This window comes from Pseudophryne corroboree, chromosome 6, assembly GCF_028390025.1.
Source record: "Pseudophryne corroboree isolate aPseCor3 chromosome 6, aPseCor3.hap2, whole genome shotgun sequence".
Classification (NCBI taxonomy): Eukaryota; Metazoa; Chordata; class Amphibia; order Anura; family Myobatrachidae; genus Pseudophryne; species Pseudophryne corroboree.
The window spans coordinates 183,023,040-183,042,384 of record NC_086449.1 but is presented as its reverse complement, the minus strand read 5'-3'; the positions used below and the strand labels follow the sequence as shown (position 1 = coordinate 183,042,384).

The window sequence follows — 19,345 nt, the reverse complement described above, 5'->3', positions numbered from 1 at the left end:
TTCGCTCGCTGCGTTTTAACGCAGCAGAGCGAACGGGTCCCTGCTGCGTATATGCCAGCGCCGAAGTGCCGAAGGCCGTAGCAGGATAGCGGTCGCCTCTGCCTGATTGACAGGCAGAGGCGATCGATGGGCGGGAGGGGGCGAAACGGCGGCATTTGCCCGCCGTTTCGTAGGCGCGGTCCGGCCAACGCGACTGCGTGACGTCATACGCAGCCGTTGCGGGCCAGGGAGCGAGGAGTAGCCCGGCCAGCACGCTAAAGCTGCGCTAGCCGGGAGTTACTACTGAAGTGCAAAGGCATCGCCGCTGTACGATGCCTTTGCACTTCTGCGAGGGGGGCCGGACTGACATGCGGGGCGGACTAGTCCCGTGCTGGGCATCCCCCCGCATGTCAGGAAAGTTGATCATAGCTGTGCAAAATGTTGCAGAGCTACGATCAACTTTGAATGACCCCCATAGGGCCTTATTCAGGTTTGTTAGCAAACCAGAAAAGCACACTAATAGGCAAAACCATGTTGCCTTGCAGGTGGGGCAGATGTAACATGCGCAGAGAGAGTTAGATTTGGGTGGGGTGTATTCAAACTGAAATAGTGTAAAAATAAAGCAGACAGTATTTCTCTTACGTCCTAGAGGATACTGGGGTTCCATTTAGTACCATGGGGTATAGACGGGTCCACTAGGAGCCATGGGCACTTTAAGAATTTGATAGTGTGGGCTGGCTCCTCCCTCTATGCCCCTCCTACCAGAATCAGTTCAGAAAATGTGCCGGAGGAGCCGGTCACGCTTATGGAAGTTCCTGAAGAGTTTTCTGCATTTATTTTTATGTTTGTTATTTTCAGACAGGTCTGGATGGCACCAGCCTGCCTGCTTCGTGGGACATAGGGGGGGGGGGGGGGAGCGGCCCACCCTCTTGAAGGGTTAATGGTCCCGTTCCGCGATGACAGGACACTAGTCCCTAAGGGAAATATTCACAAGCCCCACCACGGCGAGCGTATATTCCCGCAGCACGTCGCCATCCATAACAGAGACAGATGAAAGAAGAGTGGTGAGTACTAAGCCGGTGTCAGCGGTTAGCGAGTCGCCGGCCATTATGGTGGCATGAGGGTACGGAGATGCACGGGGGCGGATTGCGTCTCCAGACTCAGTGCACAACTGCGTCTCAGTACAATGTACACAGTACCCACACTGGCAAACAAAGCCTTAAAACGGATCTGGCTCCATTTTAAGCACAAATTTACCTCAGCCAGTATAAAAAAAGCGGGAAGACCGCACACCATTGAAGGGGCGGGGCTTCACTATGAGAGGATCCGGCAGCTCACCAGCGCCGTTTTCCCTCTGCAGTGGACACAACGCTGACTGATTGGGACGCGCAGCTCCTCTGCTGTGACTCCAGATTACCTCAGCTGTGCCAGGGGGTCATAGCAAGGGGGGAGCGATTATTAGTGTACTAAGTCCCCAATCTGGGTACTTTGTCTGCAACCCGGCTAAGCTTGGCATTAGCAATAAGGGCGCTGTGTGCTGGCTCCAAACTCTGTGTCTCCCTGGAAGGGCTCTTTATGGGTTAATTGTGCTTTTAACCTTTCCTGTGTGTCCTGTCACATTTACAATATGTTAGGCAAAGAGTGTGTTTCATGTACGGCAGAGTGTTCCTCTTCCCCAGGGAGTGCACTACATTTAGCACAGCTACGATCACTTACACTGACATGCGGGGGGACGCCCAGCACAGGGCTATTCCGGGCCGCATGTCAGGGCGCCCCCCCCCCCCCCACAAGTACAAAAGCATCGCGCAGCGGCGATGCTTTTGTACTTGAAGAGTAACTCCCGGCCAGCGCAGCTCTTGCGACTAGCCGGGAGTTGCTCGTCGCTGCCCGGTTCGCAGCGGCTGCGTATGACGTCACGCAGCGGCTGCGTATGACATCACATCACCCCCGCATGGTCTGACGATGCCTGCGTTGGCCGGACCGCGCCCACAAAACGGAGGCCAAACGCCTTTGTGCCGCCCCCTCCTGCCCAGCGACCGCCTCTGCCTGTCAATCAGGCAGAGGCGATCGCTAGGCAATGACCGCCGTCGGCTGCGCTCTTCTGACCTGATCGCTGCGCTGCGATGTACGGCAGCGAGCGATCAGGTCAGAATGACCCCCTATGTACTCAGTTTAGTGCACCTTCTCAGGCTAGTGGAGCTGAACCAGTGTGGCTGGACTCCATTAAAGGAATGATTTGCAATATATATAGAAGTGGGTTTGCTTAATGCACGCACCACTTCTATGGCAGTGTCAGCACGCAAGGGCTCATGGTTACGCCAGTGGACTGCGGACGCAGACTCCAGGAAAGTCGTCAAAGGCCTTATTTAAAACCGAACTAGACAAATGGATCTCTAAAACTACTGCGGGTAAGTCCACATATCTTCCTTCTGCATCTCCCCCAACCAGGAAGACCTACTCAGGACCTACTCTACAGTCCTTTTGGACTGCCAAGTTTAAGGGCAAAGCCAGAGGATCTTCTACAGCCAACAGAGGAGCTAGAGGTAAACCATGCAAAGCAGCAACTGCCGGTTCTCAGGAACAGAGCTCCAGCTTTGCTTCCTCAAAGCCTTCAGCATGTTGGTGGACCGCGATGCCTGGAAGACTGGCAGGTGGGAGCCCGACTAAAAATTGTCAGTCACATCTGGACGACATCATGCCAGGATCCCTGGGTCATAGATCTTATTTCCCAGGGTTATAGGCTGGAGTTTCAGGAACTCCCACCTCACAGATTCTTCAAATCATGCTTACAGTTTCACAGGAGGCAAGTGTAAACTTACAAGATGCCATTCAAAAACTGGTACAAACACAGGTCATTGTTCCAGTTCCACCTCATCTCCAAAACAAGGGATATTATTCCAACTTGTTTGTGGTACCGAAACCAGACGGTTCGGTAAGGGCGATTCTGAATATAAAATCATTGAACCCGTACTTACGAGTGTTCAAATTCAAGATGGAGTCTTTGAGAGCGGTGATCTCAGGTCTGGAGGAGGGGGAATTCCTAGTGTCTCTGGATATCAAGGATGCGTACCGTCACATTCCGATCTGTCCACCTCACCATGCTTGTCTAAGGTTTGCACTGCAGGACTGTCACAACCTGTTCCAGGCCCTACCTTTTGGTCTCTCCACGGCACCGAGGGTGTTCACCAAGGTGATGGCAGAGATGATGTTTCTCCTTCGCAAGCAGGGAGTGAACATAATTCTGTACCTGGATGATTTTCTGATAAAGGCTCCGTTCAGGGAGAGGTTGTTGAACAGCATTGGCCTCACAACCAAACTACTCCTGGATCACGGCTGGATTCTAAATCTTCCATTTCTGGGAATGATATTGGACACACAGTCGCAGAAAGTTTTTCTTCCGTTGGAAAAGGCATTGGTAATCCAGTCGATGGTTCGGGATGTCCTGAAGCCAACCCGGATATCGGTGCACCTATGCACCGAAGACCATTGTGGGAAAAATGGTGGCCTCTTCCAACGCTCTTCAGTACGGAAGGTTTCATGCACAACCCTTCCAGCTCGATTTGTTGGACAAATGGTCCGGATCGCATCTTCACATGCACCAGAGGATCCGTCTGTCACCAAAGGCCAGGTTCTCCCTTCTGTGGTGGCTACAGACTTCTCACCTGATCGAGGGACAACGGTTCGGGATTCAAAATTGGATTCTGCTAACCATGGATGCAAGCCTCAGAGGTTGAGGAGCGGTCACGCATGGGGTGCAGTTTCAAGGAAGATGGTCAGGTCAGGAAGTCGTCCTTCCGATCAACATTCTGGAACTCAGGGCTATATACAACGATCTTTTGCAGGCCTCTTATCTTCTTAACAATCGGGCCATTCAGGTCCAGTGGGACAATGTGATGGCAGTGACATACATAAACCGTATAAAAGAAATAGAGTGCGCTGTCAAGAAGCTGCTGGTGTAGGGGGTGGTAATTCCCCAAAGAAATATATATGCAATACAAATAGTAGTCACCAGCGCTAAGTTGTAAAAATTAAAAGTAATACTCTAATTTAAAACAAATTCAGGACGGTAGGTTATGTTGAAAAAGGTGTGTAATAAATTTAATAAAAATAATATCATAAAATCACAGATGCCTATATAGCATAATTAGGAGTTTAAATGATCATATAGAATGGCACATCCACATATTTCCTCAACACATGTTAATTCATACCCCGGCTAGGACTTCCTCTGGAATTATGTCCATAAACTTATTGGAGAGTTGATGAAAGCAATGGAGTAAAGAATGTCCCTTTTAAGCATACCAATGCAAGCGTTTCAAGCAGATAGGGAAACCTCCAATTTCTCCGCAGATGGAAATGTCCAGGGAAATGCTGTCCAATTGATGCTTTCATCAACTCTCCAATAAGTTTATGGACATAATTCCAGAGGAAGTCCTAGCCGGGGTATGAATTAACATGTGTTGAGGAAATATGTGGATGTGCCATTCTATATGATCATTTAAACTCCTAATTATGCTATATAGGCATCTGTGATTTTATGATATTATTTTTATTAAATTTATTACACACCTTTTTCAACATAACCTACCGTCCTGAATTTGTTTTAAATTAGAGTATTACTTTTAATTTTTACAACTTAGCGCTGGTGACTACTATTTGTATTACATACATAAACCGACAGGGCGGAACGAAAAGCAGAGCAGCAATGTCAGAGGTGTCAAGAATTCTCCTCTGGGCAGAAAAACACGCTGTGGCGTTGTAGGCGGTCTTCATTCCGGGAGTAGACAACTGGGAAGCAGACTTCCTCAGCAGACCCGACCTGCACACGGGGGAGTGGGGTCTTCACACGGAGGTGTTCAGGTGCTTGACAAGTCGATGGGGATGTCCACAGATTGACATGATGGTCTCTCATCTCAACAAGAAGCTTAAGCGGTATTGTTCCAAGTCGAGAGACCCACAGGCAGTGGCAGTGGACGCCCTGACGACTCCATGGGTCTGTCAGATGGTGTACGTGTTTCCTCTACTTCCTCTGAACCCAAGAAATTCTGAAAAGAATAAAAAGGGAAAAGGTTTAAGCAATTCTCATTGCTCCGGACTGGCCAAGAAGGGCCTGGTACGCGAACCTCCTGGAGATGCTGCTCGAAGATCCGTGGCCTCTACCTCTTCGCGAGGATCTTCTGCAACAGGGCCCGTTCGTCTATCAAGACTTACCACGGCTACGTTTGACGGCATGGAAGTTGAGAGGCATCCCTGACAAAGTCATCCCGACTATGGGGGTCATTCCGAGTTGATCGTTCACTGCCGTTTTTATCAGCGCAGCGAACAGGTTACTACTGCACATGCATATGCACCGCAATGCGCAGGCATGTTGTATGGCTACAGAGAGGATCGTTGCTGGGCGATGGATTTAGCGAAAAATCCATTCGCACAGCCGATCGCAAGGAGATTGACAGGAAGACGGAGTTTGTGGGTGGCAACTGACCATTTTCAGGGAGTGTTTGGAAAAACGCAGGCGTGTCCAAGTGTTTGCAGTGCAGGTGTCTGACGTCAATTCCAGGACCAAAAAGACTGACATGATCGCAAGGGCTGAGTAAGTCCAGAGCTACTCAGAAACTGCAAAAAACGTTTTCATACCGCTCGGCTGCACACGCGTTCACACACTTGCAAAGCGAAAATACACTCCCTCGTCGGCGGTGACTATGCGTTTGCACGGCTGCTAAAAGTAGCTAGCGAGCGATCAACTCGGAATGACCCCCTATGATCCAAGCCAGGAAAGGGGTAACATTACCACCGTATTTGGAAGAAATACGTCTCTTGGTGTGAAAGCAGAAAATATTCTGCAGTGGAATTTCATCTGGGACGTTTCCTGCTTTTTCTGCAGTCAGGTGTGGATGTGGGCTTACGTCTGGGTTCCATAAAAGTCCAGATTTCGGCCTTGTCCATTTTCTTACAGAAACAATTGGCTTCTCTTCCTGAGGTCCAGACGTTCTGCACATCCAACCTCCCTTTGAGCCTTCTACGGCACCTTGGGATCTCAATTTGCTGCAGTTCCTCCAATCGGACTGGTTTGAACCGTTACAGGAGGTAGATGTTAAATATCTTACGTGGAAGACTGTCACGCTATTGGCCTTGGCTTTAGCGAGACGTGTGTTGGAGCTAGGGGCGTTGTCTCACAAGAGCCCCTACTTAATTTTCCATGAGGACAGAGCTGAACTTAGAACCCGTCAGCAATTCCTTCCTAAAGTGGTGTCCGCGTTTTACTTCAACCAACCTATTGTGGTTTCAGCTGTTACGGACACTTCTGCTACTTCAAAGTCTTTGGATGCTGTGAGGGCTTTGAAGGTGTACGTAAAGAGGACAGCTCGTCACAGGAAATCTGACTCGCTGTTCATTCTCTATGATCCCAATAAGATTGGGTTTCTCATAGCCCCTCATTCCTAGTTGATCGCTCGCTAGCTGCTTTTAGCAGCAGTGCAAACGCTAAGCAGCCGCCCTCTGGGAGTGCATCTTAGCTTAGCAGAAGTGCGAACGAAAGGTTAGCATAACTGCTCAAAAAAAATTCCTTGCTGTTTCTGAGTAGCTGCAGACCTACTCCTACCTTGCGATCACTTCAGACAGTTTAGTTCCTGTTATGACGTCACATACACGCCCTGCGTTCGGCCAGCCACTCCCCCGTTTCCCCAGGCACGCCTGCGTTTTTACCTGACACGCCTGCGTTTTTTAGCACACTCCCGGAAAACGCTCAGTTACCACCCAGGAACACCCACTTCCTGCCAATCACTCACCGATCAGCAGAGCGACAGGAAAGCGTAGCTCGACCTTGTGTAAAACTGCATAGTTTTGTGTGAAAGTACTTCGCGCGTGCGTACTGCGGCCCGTACGCATGCGCAGAAATGCAGATTTTTAGCCTGATCGCTACGCTGCGAACAAAAGTAGCTAGCGATCAACTCGGAATGAGGGCTATAGCCCGTAGAGGATACTGGGCGCCCGTCCGTTGCTTCGATATTCCTGCACTGTTACTTGGTTAAGTATTGTTGTTTGGTTCAGCTGTTGCTGTTCCTGTTTCAAGTTTGGTTAGCTTGGCTTTCCTCTTGTTTGTGTGTGCTGGTTCGGAATCTCACCACTATCATTATCTATCCTTCTCTCAAAGTATGTCCGTCTCCTCGGGCACAGCTACGATCAGGTCGGAATGATCCCCATAGTAGTGCGCTCCCTGGGGAAGAGGAACACTCTGCCGTACATGAAACACACTCTTTGTCTGACATATTGTAAATGTGACAGCACACACAGGAAAGGTTAAAAGCACAATTAACCCACAAAGAGCCCTTCCAGGGAGACACAGAGTTTGGAGCCAGCACACAGCGCCCTTATTGCTATACGGATGTGAACAAGCACACAGTGAAACGTACGTCATCCATAACGTAATCAGCGGGACGTGGACGCGTCAATCACACGGAGGTTCGGAAATCATCCGACCCGGCGCTCACCTCCCGCTGCGGCTCGAGTAAGTCAGAGACCACTAATAGCGGGACACGGACGAGCTACTAGCACGGAGGTACAGACACTACCAGACGCGGCGCCCATCACCCGCAGCGGCTCCAGTAACAGGGAGACTTTTCACAGTGGGACCTTTATGATTCACCAATACGGAGAGTTAGAAATCATCTGATCCGGCGCCCACTTCCCACAGTGGTCTGTGAAACAGAGAACTTGTTTCAATCAGCACAGATTTGTCACTCGGATACCAAACACTGGAGACACTTGACCTGCCATTCTGCTCCAGCCATTCCCTTTTCAGCTGGTTCTACTGACGGATCACACACCCTCCAACAGGATTCCCTACAGGCTCAATACCAGGTACTCAGGGCTGCCCTCTCATCTATAGGTTGGTATCTATCGGCCCCCCTGCAATGCTCCCATGCAACAGGGGAGGGGGATACCAAACTTAGACAGTAGAAGCAGCCCGCACTATTCTATCCTTCCAGTCCCAGGTGGACGGCTCTTCCCTGCTCTCATTGTTCCCATTCACTGCCCAAATTGGACACATGGGACAAAAGCAGAAAGGGAATCTGTTTCCACACACCTGGGGCTACTTTTTATTCTTACTTGTACCTTGGATATAAAATATCGTAATACGGATATATATAACTTTAATCTGTCATTTTACCTTCCCATACCCAGCTCTCAATAGAGCAAATCAATGGGTATATTGTATTATGATACTTGTGTAATTGTACCTGAAAAAGGAGTCCTAGACGGGTTAGACCAGCAATAATTAAGGTCTTTTCCATTCTGGACACTTAAACAGTGCCTGAGACAGTGTAACAATTATCTGTTCTCTGGCACTGGGTGTCTAACCATCTGTTGCTAAACTGTGGATGTGGAATTTGTAGCAAACTACATTAACACTGTTGCTACAATCCTGAACAAGTGGATTGATGCAAAGGGTGCATATATGTTACAAAAACCAACACAGTAGTTTTCAGTGTCTCTCCTACCTCTTTTCCCTCCCCCTATCTTTTCCTGGTAGTAACATCTCTGGTAATCATTTGCGGACCAACTAAGTGTATATACATGGGTGCGTAAAGATATCCCTCTAATAAAGAGCACATAAATAACTACCACACAGGAATTATTGTATCAACAATTAGTGTCTCATATGAGCCAAACAGTAGCCTATTGGCACTGACCAAGTTTACAAAATATTTCACGGCTGCTTTATTAACTTCATTATAATAACAGTCTTTCTTTCTAAATATCGGTTTAGATAGAAGTTTACTGCATTATATATTATTGTGCATTGAGTATTGATACTTTTATTTAACACTTATTTTCCTTTCTGCACTTTAAGGCTATCAGATAGGACAAAATACCTGTTTTCTGTGATATATATTTTTTTTTTAAAATAATGAAATAAAGATTTATGAATTTTTAATATTCAATAATCATTTCATAAAAGAGTGCGCCACACAATAAGCACTTTTTTAGTGGAGAGCCCACTAGTGGCTCCCACTAAGAACCCCCACCCCAAAAAATATTATTAAATAGCTTAGTGGCGCACCTCCAACCCCATTTGACTCTTGCGATGGCCTTTTGGCCTTTATTGTGAATTTTCCTGAATTGGTTGGTTACATAATTAATATCTCCTCAAAATTTCATCCATTCACTTGTGCAGTGTCTGTTTGGACCTTGTGTCCTTTTTCCCCCAAAAAAAGCTTAGCCGGGTCGCAGACAAAGTACCCAGATTGGGGACTTAGTACACTAATAATCGCTCCCCCCTTGCTATGACTCCCTGGCACCGCTGAGGTAATCTGGAGTCACACCGGAGGAGCTGCGCGTCCCTGTCAGTCAGCGTCTGTGTCCACTGCAGAGGGAAAATGGTGCTGGTGAGCTGCTGGATCCTCTCATAGTGAAGCCCCGCCCCTTCAATTGTGCGCGGTCTTCCTGCTTTTTTTATACTGGCTGAGGTAAATTTGTGCTTAAAATGGAGCCAGATCCGTTTTAAGGCTTTGTTTGCCAGTGTGGGTACTGTGTACATTGTACTGAGATGCAGTTGTGCACTGAGTCTGGAGACGCAATCCGCCCCCGTGTGTCTCCGTACCCTCATGCCGCCATAATGGCCGGCGACCCGCTAACCGGGACGCCGGCTTACTACTCACCACTCTTCTTTCTTCTGTCTCTGTTATGGGTGGCGGCATTCTGAGGGAATGCACGCTCGCCGTGGTGGGGTATGTGAATATTTCCCTCAGGGGCTAGTGTCCTGTCATCGGGGAACAGGACCATTAACCCTTCAAGAGGGTAGGCCGCTCCCCCTTCCCTAAGTCCCACGAAGCAGGCAGGCTGGTGCCATCCAGACCTGTCTGAAAATAACAAACATAAAAATAAATGCATTAAACTCTTCAGGAACTTCCATAAGCGTGACCGGCTCCTCCGGCACATTTTCTGAACTGATTCTGGTAGGAGGGGTATAGAGGGAGGAGCCAGCCCACACTATCAAATTCTTAAAGTGCCCATGGCTCCTAGTGGACCCGTCTATACCCCATGGTACTAAATTGAACCCCAGTATCCTCTATGGACTACGAGAAAAGGATTTACCGGTAGGTAATTATAATCCTATTTTACCCTGTACAGAAACAATATAACCCACCAAAATCTAAATCTCTCTGCACGTTATATCTGCCCTACCTGCAGTGCAACATGGATTTGCCCATTATCCATGATTTTTTTGTTTGTGAACAAACCTGACCCTTTTAAAGCATAAGTCATAGCTACCCCTCAGGGTAACATCACAGAGCACTAAGGGGGAATCTATAAAACCTAAAGAGTGGAGAAGTTGCCCATAGCAACCAATCAGGTTCTAGCTAGTGTTTATCCAATACATGCTATAAATTGATAAGTAGAAGCCGATTGGAGGTTTGATCATCCAAGTCTCCATTCACTACTACTGTGTCTATCTGTACTTTAGCAATTAAGGGGGAGATGTACTAAGCCTTGGTGTGAGATAACGTACCAGCCAATCAGCTTATATCTACCATGTTACAGGATGTCATTGAAAAATGGCAGGAGCTGGTTGGTTGGTAGTTTATCTCTCTCCACTTTATCACTCTCCAAGGTTTTGTACATCTGCCCCTATGTGCCTTATTCAGAGTGAGACGTAAACAAAATTTACATGTTTATAATGCTCACATTTGCTATCTGCTTTTTTTCATCCATGTACGCAATTTACGACTGCGTGCAGATGCATCATTGGCTGTACATCACATAGCCAAATTACTCTAAAGAGCATAGTGTGGGCACGCAGTTGCACAGTGACTGAAAAGCCGTCCGGAGGGTTCTGACTTAAATGTGCTGTCATGCAAAGTATCACTTGTGATGATGACTGTATGTGATTGGCAGTGGCGTGCGGTGAGGTCAGTGGCTAGTGAGGCACTGCAGCCATAATGTCCACCGAATCCTGCCGATGACCCCTATCACCGCCGAACCAATGCCCGCTACTGCCTCTGAGCCGGTACCCGCTGCCACCGCCAATGGCTTACAAACTCGCCCACCATCAACTGACCCAGCCCTCCGCCACTAATTTCTATCTCAGTCTGATGCCGCCAATGCCCGCTGCCTGCTCATCATACTTGTGATATAGTGTACATTTTTATAGAAAATAAAATAAAATTAGTGTTTGGGACTGGGAAGGGAGTGGGAGGAGGACATGAATGCAATTTTGTTGTCCAGGGCTTCCATTAACTTAATGGAGAAGGGTCTGAATGGGTTAAAAAAAAATGTGTGGGGTCCCCCCTCCTAATTATAACCAGCCTCGGGCTCTTTGAGCCAGTCCTGGTTGTTTAAATACTGGGGGAAAAATTGGACAGGGGTTCCCCGTATTTAGACAACCAGCAACGGGCTCTTAGTCCGGTCCTGGTTCCAAAAATATGGGGGACAAAAGATGTAGGGGTCCCCCGTATTTTTAAAACCAGCACCGGGCTCCACTAGCCAGAGAGATAATGCCACAGACGGGGGACACTTTTATATTGGTCCCTGCGGCCGTGGCATTACCCCCCAACTAGTCACCTCTGGCCGGGGTACCCTGGAGGAGTGGGGACCCCTTAAATCAAGCCCCCCCCCCCCCTCCAGGCACCCAAGGGCCAGGGGTGAAGCCCGAGGCTGTCCCCAGCACCCCTGGGCGGTGGGTGCCGGGCTGATAGCCATGTGTGTAAAAAAAGAATATTGTTTTTTGTTGTGGAACTACAAGGCCCAGCAAGCCTCCCCCGCTTGCTGGTACTTGGAGAACCTCAAGTACCAGCAGGCGGGGAAATAACGGGCTCGCTGGTACCTGTAGTTCTACAACAACAAAAAATACCCAAATAAAAACACAAACACACACACCGTGACAGTAAAATTTTATTAAAACACACTTACACACTCACACATACTTACCTACATCCCACGCCGGTCACGTCCACTTGTCCAGTAGAATCTAAAGGGATACCTGTAAAAATGAAAATTATACTTACATATGATCCACAGGAGGGGGAAAGGAGAGAGAGAGAGAGAGGGAGAGGGAGAGAGAGAGAGAGAGAGAAGACACGGAACTAACCTGCTGCTGCTGCTGCTGGAGCCGGCGGAGGAGGACAGCCGCACAAGCCACCGCTGCTGCCTGTCAGATGATCGGGAGCTGGGAGGACGGGGGGGAGAGCTGCACACTCCGCAGGACCGCCGCTGGTAAGGTGAGCGGGAGCCGGAGGATGGGAAGGGGGGGGGGGGGAGCCGCAGACACACTGCCTACCGCTACTCCCGGCTATCATTAACGCCGGGACCCGCCGCCTCCAGCGCCGCATGTGGGTGATTGTACAAGCGGATCCAGCCCTGGATCCGCTGTCCAATCACAGGTGCCTCGCTGACATGGGGGTGGTGTCCCTGTCAGCGAGGCACTTGGAACAGTGCCGCTTTCCCTAAGTTTTTTCATGGGCTTTTACAGCCCAGTGCTAGGCTCCGCCCCCCGCACTGTCCCGTTCCCATTATCCACGGGAGGCACCTGCTGTCAGTGCCTCCCAAACTGCTTTAAAGCAGTAAAATGATTAGGATTCAATAAAGTAGATACTTATGACACAGAATATGTGTCATAAGTATTTTTTTTTAAATTATTTTAATAATTAATGTCAGGAGAGGCACTGCCTCCCCTGACTGCACGTCCCTGGTGATTGGTCACACTCAGTGAAAACACACCCAGTTATGCGTCCCCTCCCAAATCTGCTGTGTTTAAACAGTGACTATACAAAACTGTGCACACTCGGTTTAAAAAAAAAAAATGACTGATGCCCGGTTGTGGTAGCCTGCACATAATTGTTTAAGTGATGTTATATATTTGTGTCTGCTTCACTTTACAACACACATGTCGGAACCCAGTTGAGTAATTATCTGCACTATCCGGCCATTAACTTAAGGGCCTGACTCAGATTTGTACACAATAATAGTGCCCCCTAAGTTTGGGGGCAGGGCGTGGTCTCTGCTACGGGTGTGAGACGACCATTCTGAGTAACTGAGGACACATCAACGAATCACAAGCATGCAGGAGGCGTTCTATCGGGTCGGGTATGTGTGACCGGCAGTTAAGAGAGGCCTGGTCACAATACCGACCGATCCCGGCTGTTAGGGGTCGAGTGCAACAAAGCGCCCTTGTGGGCTCACTGCACTCGCCACACAGCTGGCTCTGTGTTTCGCTGTGCTCGCCACAGGTTATATTCCCACTCTATAGGTGTCATCGACACCCATGAGTGGAAAACGAGTTTTATGGTAAGAACTTACCTTTGTTAAAACTCTTTCTGTGAGGTACACTGGGCTCCACAAGGATAGACATAGGGGTGTAGAGTAGGATCTTGATCCGAGGTACCAACAGGCTCAAAAGCTTTGACTGTTCCCAGAATGCATAGCGCTGCCTCCTCTATAACACCGCCTCCCTGTACAGGAGCTCAGTTTTTAGTTAACCAGCCCAATGCAGTAGCAGGAAAAGAGACGACAACGGTTAGTAGCCACATACACCACACTCTCACGACAGGAGAAGTGTCAGCGGCTAATGCCATACCAACCCAAAGAAGCTAAGTGCGTCAGGGTGGGCGCCTTGTGGAGCCCAGTGTAACTCGCAGAAAGAGTTTTAACAAAGGTAAGTTCTTACCATAAAACTCGTTTTCTGCTGCGGGTTACACTGGGCTCCACAAGGATAGACATAGGGGATGTCCTAAAGCAGTTCCTTATGGGAGGGGACGCACTGTAGCGGGCACAAGAACCCGGCGTCCAAAGGAAGCATCCTGGGAAGTGGCAGTATCGAAGGCATAGAACCTTATCAACGTGTTCACGGAGGACCACGTAGCCGCCTTGCACAATTGTTCAAGGGCCGCCCAAGAAGGTCCAACAGACCGAGTAGAATGGGCCGTAATGTGAGCAGGTGCAATCACCATTCTAATCTATCCGGCCAAAGTCTGTTTGTGAGCAGGCTAGCCCCGTTTATGAAACCCAAACAGAATGAAGAGAGAATCAGATTTCCTAAGAGAAGCAGTTCTCTTCACATAGATACGGAGAGCCCGTACCACATCCAAAGACCGCTCTTTGGGAGACAGATCAGGAGAGACAAAGGCCGGTACCACAATCTCTTGATTAAGGTGGAACGAAGAAACCACCTTAGGCAAATATCCGGGACGAGTCCTAAGAACCGCCCGGTCACGGTGAAATATCAGATATGGGGAACTACAAGACAAGGCACCCAAATCCGACACTCTTCTAGCTGAAGAAATAGCCAGCAGAAACGCCACCTTAAGGGAAAGCCACTTAAGATCAGCTGAACCAAGAGGTTCAAACGGAGACTCTTGTAACGCTTCCAAAACCAGCGACAAGTCCCAAGGAGCCACAGGTGGGACATAGGGAGGTTGGATACGCAACACACCCTGAGTAAAGGTATGCACATCAGGTAAGGTCGCAATCTTTCTCTGAAACCACACCGACAAGTCAAATATTTGAACCTTGAGGGAGGACAGACGCAGGCCTAAGTCCAGGCCCTGCTGAAGAAAGGCCAACAACTTGGCTATACTAAACTTGGAAGCGTCATAATTGTTAGATGCGCACCAAACAAAGTAAGAATGCCAGACCCTATAGTAAATCCGAGCAGAAGCCGGTTTCCGGACTCGCAACATAGTTTGAATGACCGCCTCAGAAAACCCTTTAGCCCTTAAGACGGAAGCTTCAAGAGCCACGCCGTCAAAGACAGCCGTGCTAGGTCCTGGTAGACACAGGGGCCCTGAACGAGGAGGTCTGGGCGTTGTGGAAGTAGAATTGGACGCTCTGACGATAGGCCCTGCAGGTCTGAGAACCAGTGCCATCTGGGCCACGCTGGAGCTATGAGAAGCAGAATTCCTCTTTCTTGCTTGAACTTCCGAATTACCCTGGGCAGGAGTGACACCGGAGGGAACCTCCACGGCACCGCCAGCGCATCCACGAATGCTGCTTGAGGATCCCTTGTCCTTGCTCCGAATACCGGAACCTTGTGATTGTGTCGAGACGCCATCAGATCTACGTCTGGAAGGCCCCACTTTTCCACTAGGAGTTGAAACACTTCTGGATGGAGGCCCCAATCTCCGGCGTGTACGTCCTGACGACTGAGAAAGTCCGCTTCCCAATTCAGGACCCCCGGAATGAATATTGCCGATATGGCCGGTAGATGGCGTTCCGCCCAATGTAGAATCTGTGAGACTTCCTTCATTGCCAAACGGCTTCGAGTGCCGCCTTGATGATTTATGTAAGCCACTGTGGTGGCGTTGTCCGACTGTACTTGAACAGGACGGGTCAACGCATTGAAGACCGCCCGCAATTCCAGAATGTTGATCGAGAGGAGAGATTCCTCCTTGGTCCACCGACCCTGAAGGGAGTGTTGCTCCAGCACCGCTCCCCAACCTCTTAGACTGGCATCTGTCGTCAACAGGACCCAGTCGGATATCCAGAAGGGACGGCCCCTGCACAATTGTTGGTCCTGGAGCCACCAGTGCAGCAACAGACGGACCTCCGGAGTAAATGAGATCATGTGAGACCTGATCCGGTGAGGCAGGCCATCCCACTTGGCTAGAATCAGCCTCTGGAGGGGGCGAGAATGGAATTGAGCATACTCCACCATGTCGAATGCTGATACCATGAGGCCCAGCACCTACATCGCCGAATGTATCGACACTTGCGGACGAGAAAGGAAGCAACGAATCATGTCCTGAAGCTTCAAGACTTTCTCCTGAGACAAGAACAACCGCTGGTTGTGAGTGTCCAATAGCGCTCCCAGGTGCACCATGCTCTAAACAGGGACCAGGGAGGTTTTCTTCCAGTTGATGAGCCACCCGTGGGCTTGTAGAAACTGGACAGTCATATCCAGATGACCTAGGAGAAGTTCTGGGGAATTTGCCAGGATTAACAAGTCGTCCAGATACGGCAGTATCCTGACCCCTTGACGGCGGAGTACCACCATCATCACCACCATAACTTTGGTGAAGACTCGCGGAGCCGTAGTTAAACCAAAAGGTAACGCCCGAAACTGGTAATGGAGGTTGCCAATCGCAAACCTCAGGTATTGCTGATGTGACACTGCTATAGGAATATGCAGGTAAGCATCCTGTATGTCCAGGGAGACCATGTAGTCCCCAGGTTCCAAGGCCAGAACTATAGAGCGAAGGGTTTCCATACGGCACTTGGAAACTTTCACAAACCTGTTGAATGCCTTGTGGTTGAGAATGGGCCGGAAGGACCCATTCGGTTTCGGGACCAGAAACAGCGGAGAATAGTACCCCCGGCCCCTCTGAGCAACAGGCACCTGTACCACGCATCCTGTATCCAGGAGGGTCTGTACCACCGAATGCAGTGTGTTTGCCTTTGTCTGGTCCAACGGGACGTCTGTTAGGCAAAGTCGATGAGGGGGACGGTTTTTGAAGGCTATGGCGTAACCTCGAGTGACAACTTCCCGTACCCAGGCATCTGAAGTGATCTTCAACCATTCCTGGATATACCCTAGAAGCCGGCCCCCCACCCTTGGATCCGCCAGGGGGAGGCTCGCCCCGTCATGCGGCAGGCTTATCCGTCTTGGAAGCTGGCTGACGGGCAGCCCAGGCTCTTTTGGGCTTTGGCTTACCAGGTTTGGAAGTGTGGGCCTGCTTGTTGTACACCTGACCTTTTGCTTTACCTGAAGGATGAAAGGGGCGAAAGGACGTACCTTTAGCCTTCGACACAGAAGGAGCGGTACTTGGCAGACAGGCAGTTTTGTCAGTAGCCAAGTCAGCCACTATTTTATTTAAGTCCTCTCCAAACAGAATATCTCCCTTGAAAGGGAGTACCTTCAGGGTTTTTCTAGAGTCCAGATCCACAGACCAGGATCTCAGCCACAATATCCGGCGAGCCAGGACTGATGTAGTACCGGCCTTGGCTGCTAGAATACCGGCATCAGAAGCCGCCTCTTTAATATAGTGAGAAGCTGTGACAATATATGACAAGCATTGTCTAGCATGGTCAGAAGAGATTTCAGCTTCCAACTCTAGGGCCCATGCTTCAATAGCCCCTGCAGCCCATGTTGCTGCAATAGTGGGCCTTTGTGCAGCACCCCTGAGGGGGTAAATCGCTTTCAGACAACCCTCCACACGTTTATCCGTAGGCTCTTTTAGAGACGTGACGGTAGTGACAGGTAGAGCTGAGGAAACCACCATCCTAGCCACATGTGAGTCTACTGGAGGAGGCGTTTCCCAATTCTTAGACAGCTCTAGCGCGAGGGGATAGCGAGCCAGCATCTACTTTTGAGGCACAAACTTCTTACCTGGGTTTCCCCAGGGTTCCTGACGTATATCCACTAGGTGGTCAGAGTGAGGTAAAACTTGTTTAATCACCTTCTGATGCTTGAACCTATCTGGTTTCTTAGGAGGGGCGGATGGCTCGGGATCATCCGTAATCTGTCAAATTAATTTAATAGTCTCCAAAAGATCAGGAACATCCACATGTGAACTACCCTCCCCATCAGCAGTATCTGTGTCAGAATCTGTGGGGTCAGTGTAAGCGCCATCTTCATCAGACGAGGTGTCAGTGACAGCAGTGGATTGTGAGGAGATAAGAGCTCGCTTAGAGGACCTCTTGGTCTTAGGCGAGCGAGGGTCAGACTTTTTAGTAGTCAAGCACTGGTTCAACTTCTTCAACTGAGCAGATAAATTATCCGCCCACGGCGGGTTAGCTGCGGGGACCACATTATTTAATTATTTATTTATTAACAGTTTCTTATATAGCGCAGCATATTCCGTTGCGCTTTAAAATTAGAACAACAGTAATAGAACAAAACTGGGTAAAAACAGACAGACCGAGGTAGGAAGGCCCTGCTCGCAAGCTTACAATCTATAGGGAAATAGGCATAGATACACAAGGATAGATGCTACCTATTGCATAATGGTCCACCAGATTGCTAGGTTCTTAATGGGTTGTATGATGATACCCCACAAAGTTATCCAAGTGTCAGGAGGGTGTGAGACTAAAGAAAGACAAGATATGTGATGTTATGAATACTCTGCAGAGGATGTAATTAGATAGAGAAGCACTGAAGGTTATGTGGGTGGGTCTGGAATTTGATAGGCTTGTCTGAAGAGGTGAGTTTTCAGGGAACATTTAAAGGTTTGGAGACTAGAGGCGAGTCTTACTGTGTGTGGGAGGGCATTCCACAGAGTGGGTGAAGCCCGGATAAAGTCCTGTAATTTTGAGTGTGAACAAATAATGCGTGTGGATGAGAGACGTAGATCTTGTGCAGAGCGGAGAGGTCGGGTAGGGAGATATTTTGAGATGAGTGAAGAGATGTATGTTGGTGCAGTTTGGTTAATAGCCTTGTATGTGAGTAAAAGTATTTTATATTTAATACGGTAGAATACCGGTAACCAATGGAGGGACTGACAGAGCGGATCTGCAGACGATGAACGTCTGGCAAGGAAGATTAGCCTCACAGCTGCATTCAAAATGGATTGTAGTGGTGAGAGCCTATGTTTGGGAAGACCGGTCAGGAGACTATTACAATAATCAATGCGGGAGATAATGAGAGCATGGATTAGAGTTTTTGCTGTGTCTTGTGTAAGATATGGTCGTATTTTGGATATGTTTCTTAGATGTATGTAACATGATCTTGAGACAGATTGAATGTGGGTAACAAAGGACAGTTCAGAGTCAAGAATGACACCTAGGCAGCGAGCTTGTGGGGTAGGGGTGATTGCAGAGTTCTCAACAGTGATAGAGATATCAGGTTGGAAACTACTATTGGCCGCTGGAAATATAATTAATTCTGTTTTGGAAATATTAAATTTGAGGTGGCGAGATGTCATCCAAGATGAAATGGCAGAAAGGCATTCAGTGACACGGCCCAATACAGATGGTGACAAATCAGGGGAGGATAGGTAGATTTGAGTATCATCCGCATACAGATGGTACTGAAATCCGAAAGAGTTGATTAGTTTGCCAAGAGATGTGGTATAGATAGAGAAAAGCAGAGGACCTAGGACTGAGCCTTGCAGTACTCCAACTGAGAGAGGTAGCGAAGGAGAGGTGGAATCAGAGAAACGAACACTGAAGGAGCGATTAGATAGGTAGGATGAGAACCAAGAAAGGGCTGTGTCCTGAATACCTAGGGATTGTAGTGTTTGTATGAGAAGAGAGTGGTCAACAGTGTCAAAAGCAGCAGAGAGATCAAGGAGAATAAGTAGAGAGTAATGTCCTTTAGATTTAGCAGTGACCAAATCATTCACTACCTTAGTCAGTGTTGTCTCTGTGGAGTGTTGAGCACGAAATCCTGACTGAAGTGGGTCCAGTAGGCTGTGTGAGTTAAGAAAGTGTGTGA

General features: G+C 48.8%; 1 long non-coding RNA gene across 1 annotated transcript in view; it reads left to right on the top strand.

Moving 5' to 3' along the window:
* The window catches only part of LOC134935114 (uncharacterized), a 50,211-nt gene that overhangs the window by 811 nt on the left and 30,055 nt on the right, over positions 1-19,345 (top strand). The gene's annotated exons all lie outside the window — the stretch shown is intronic.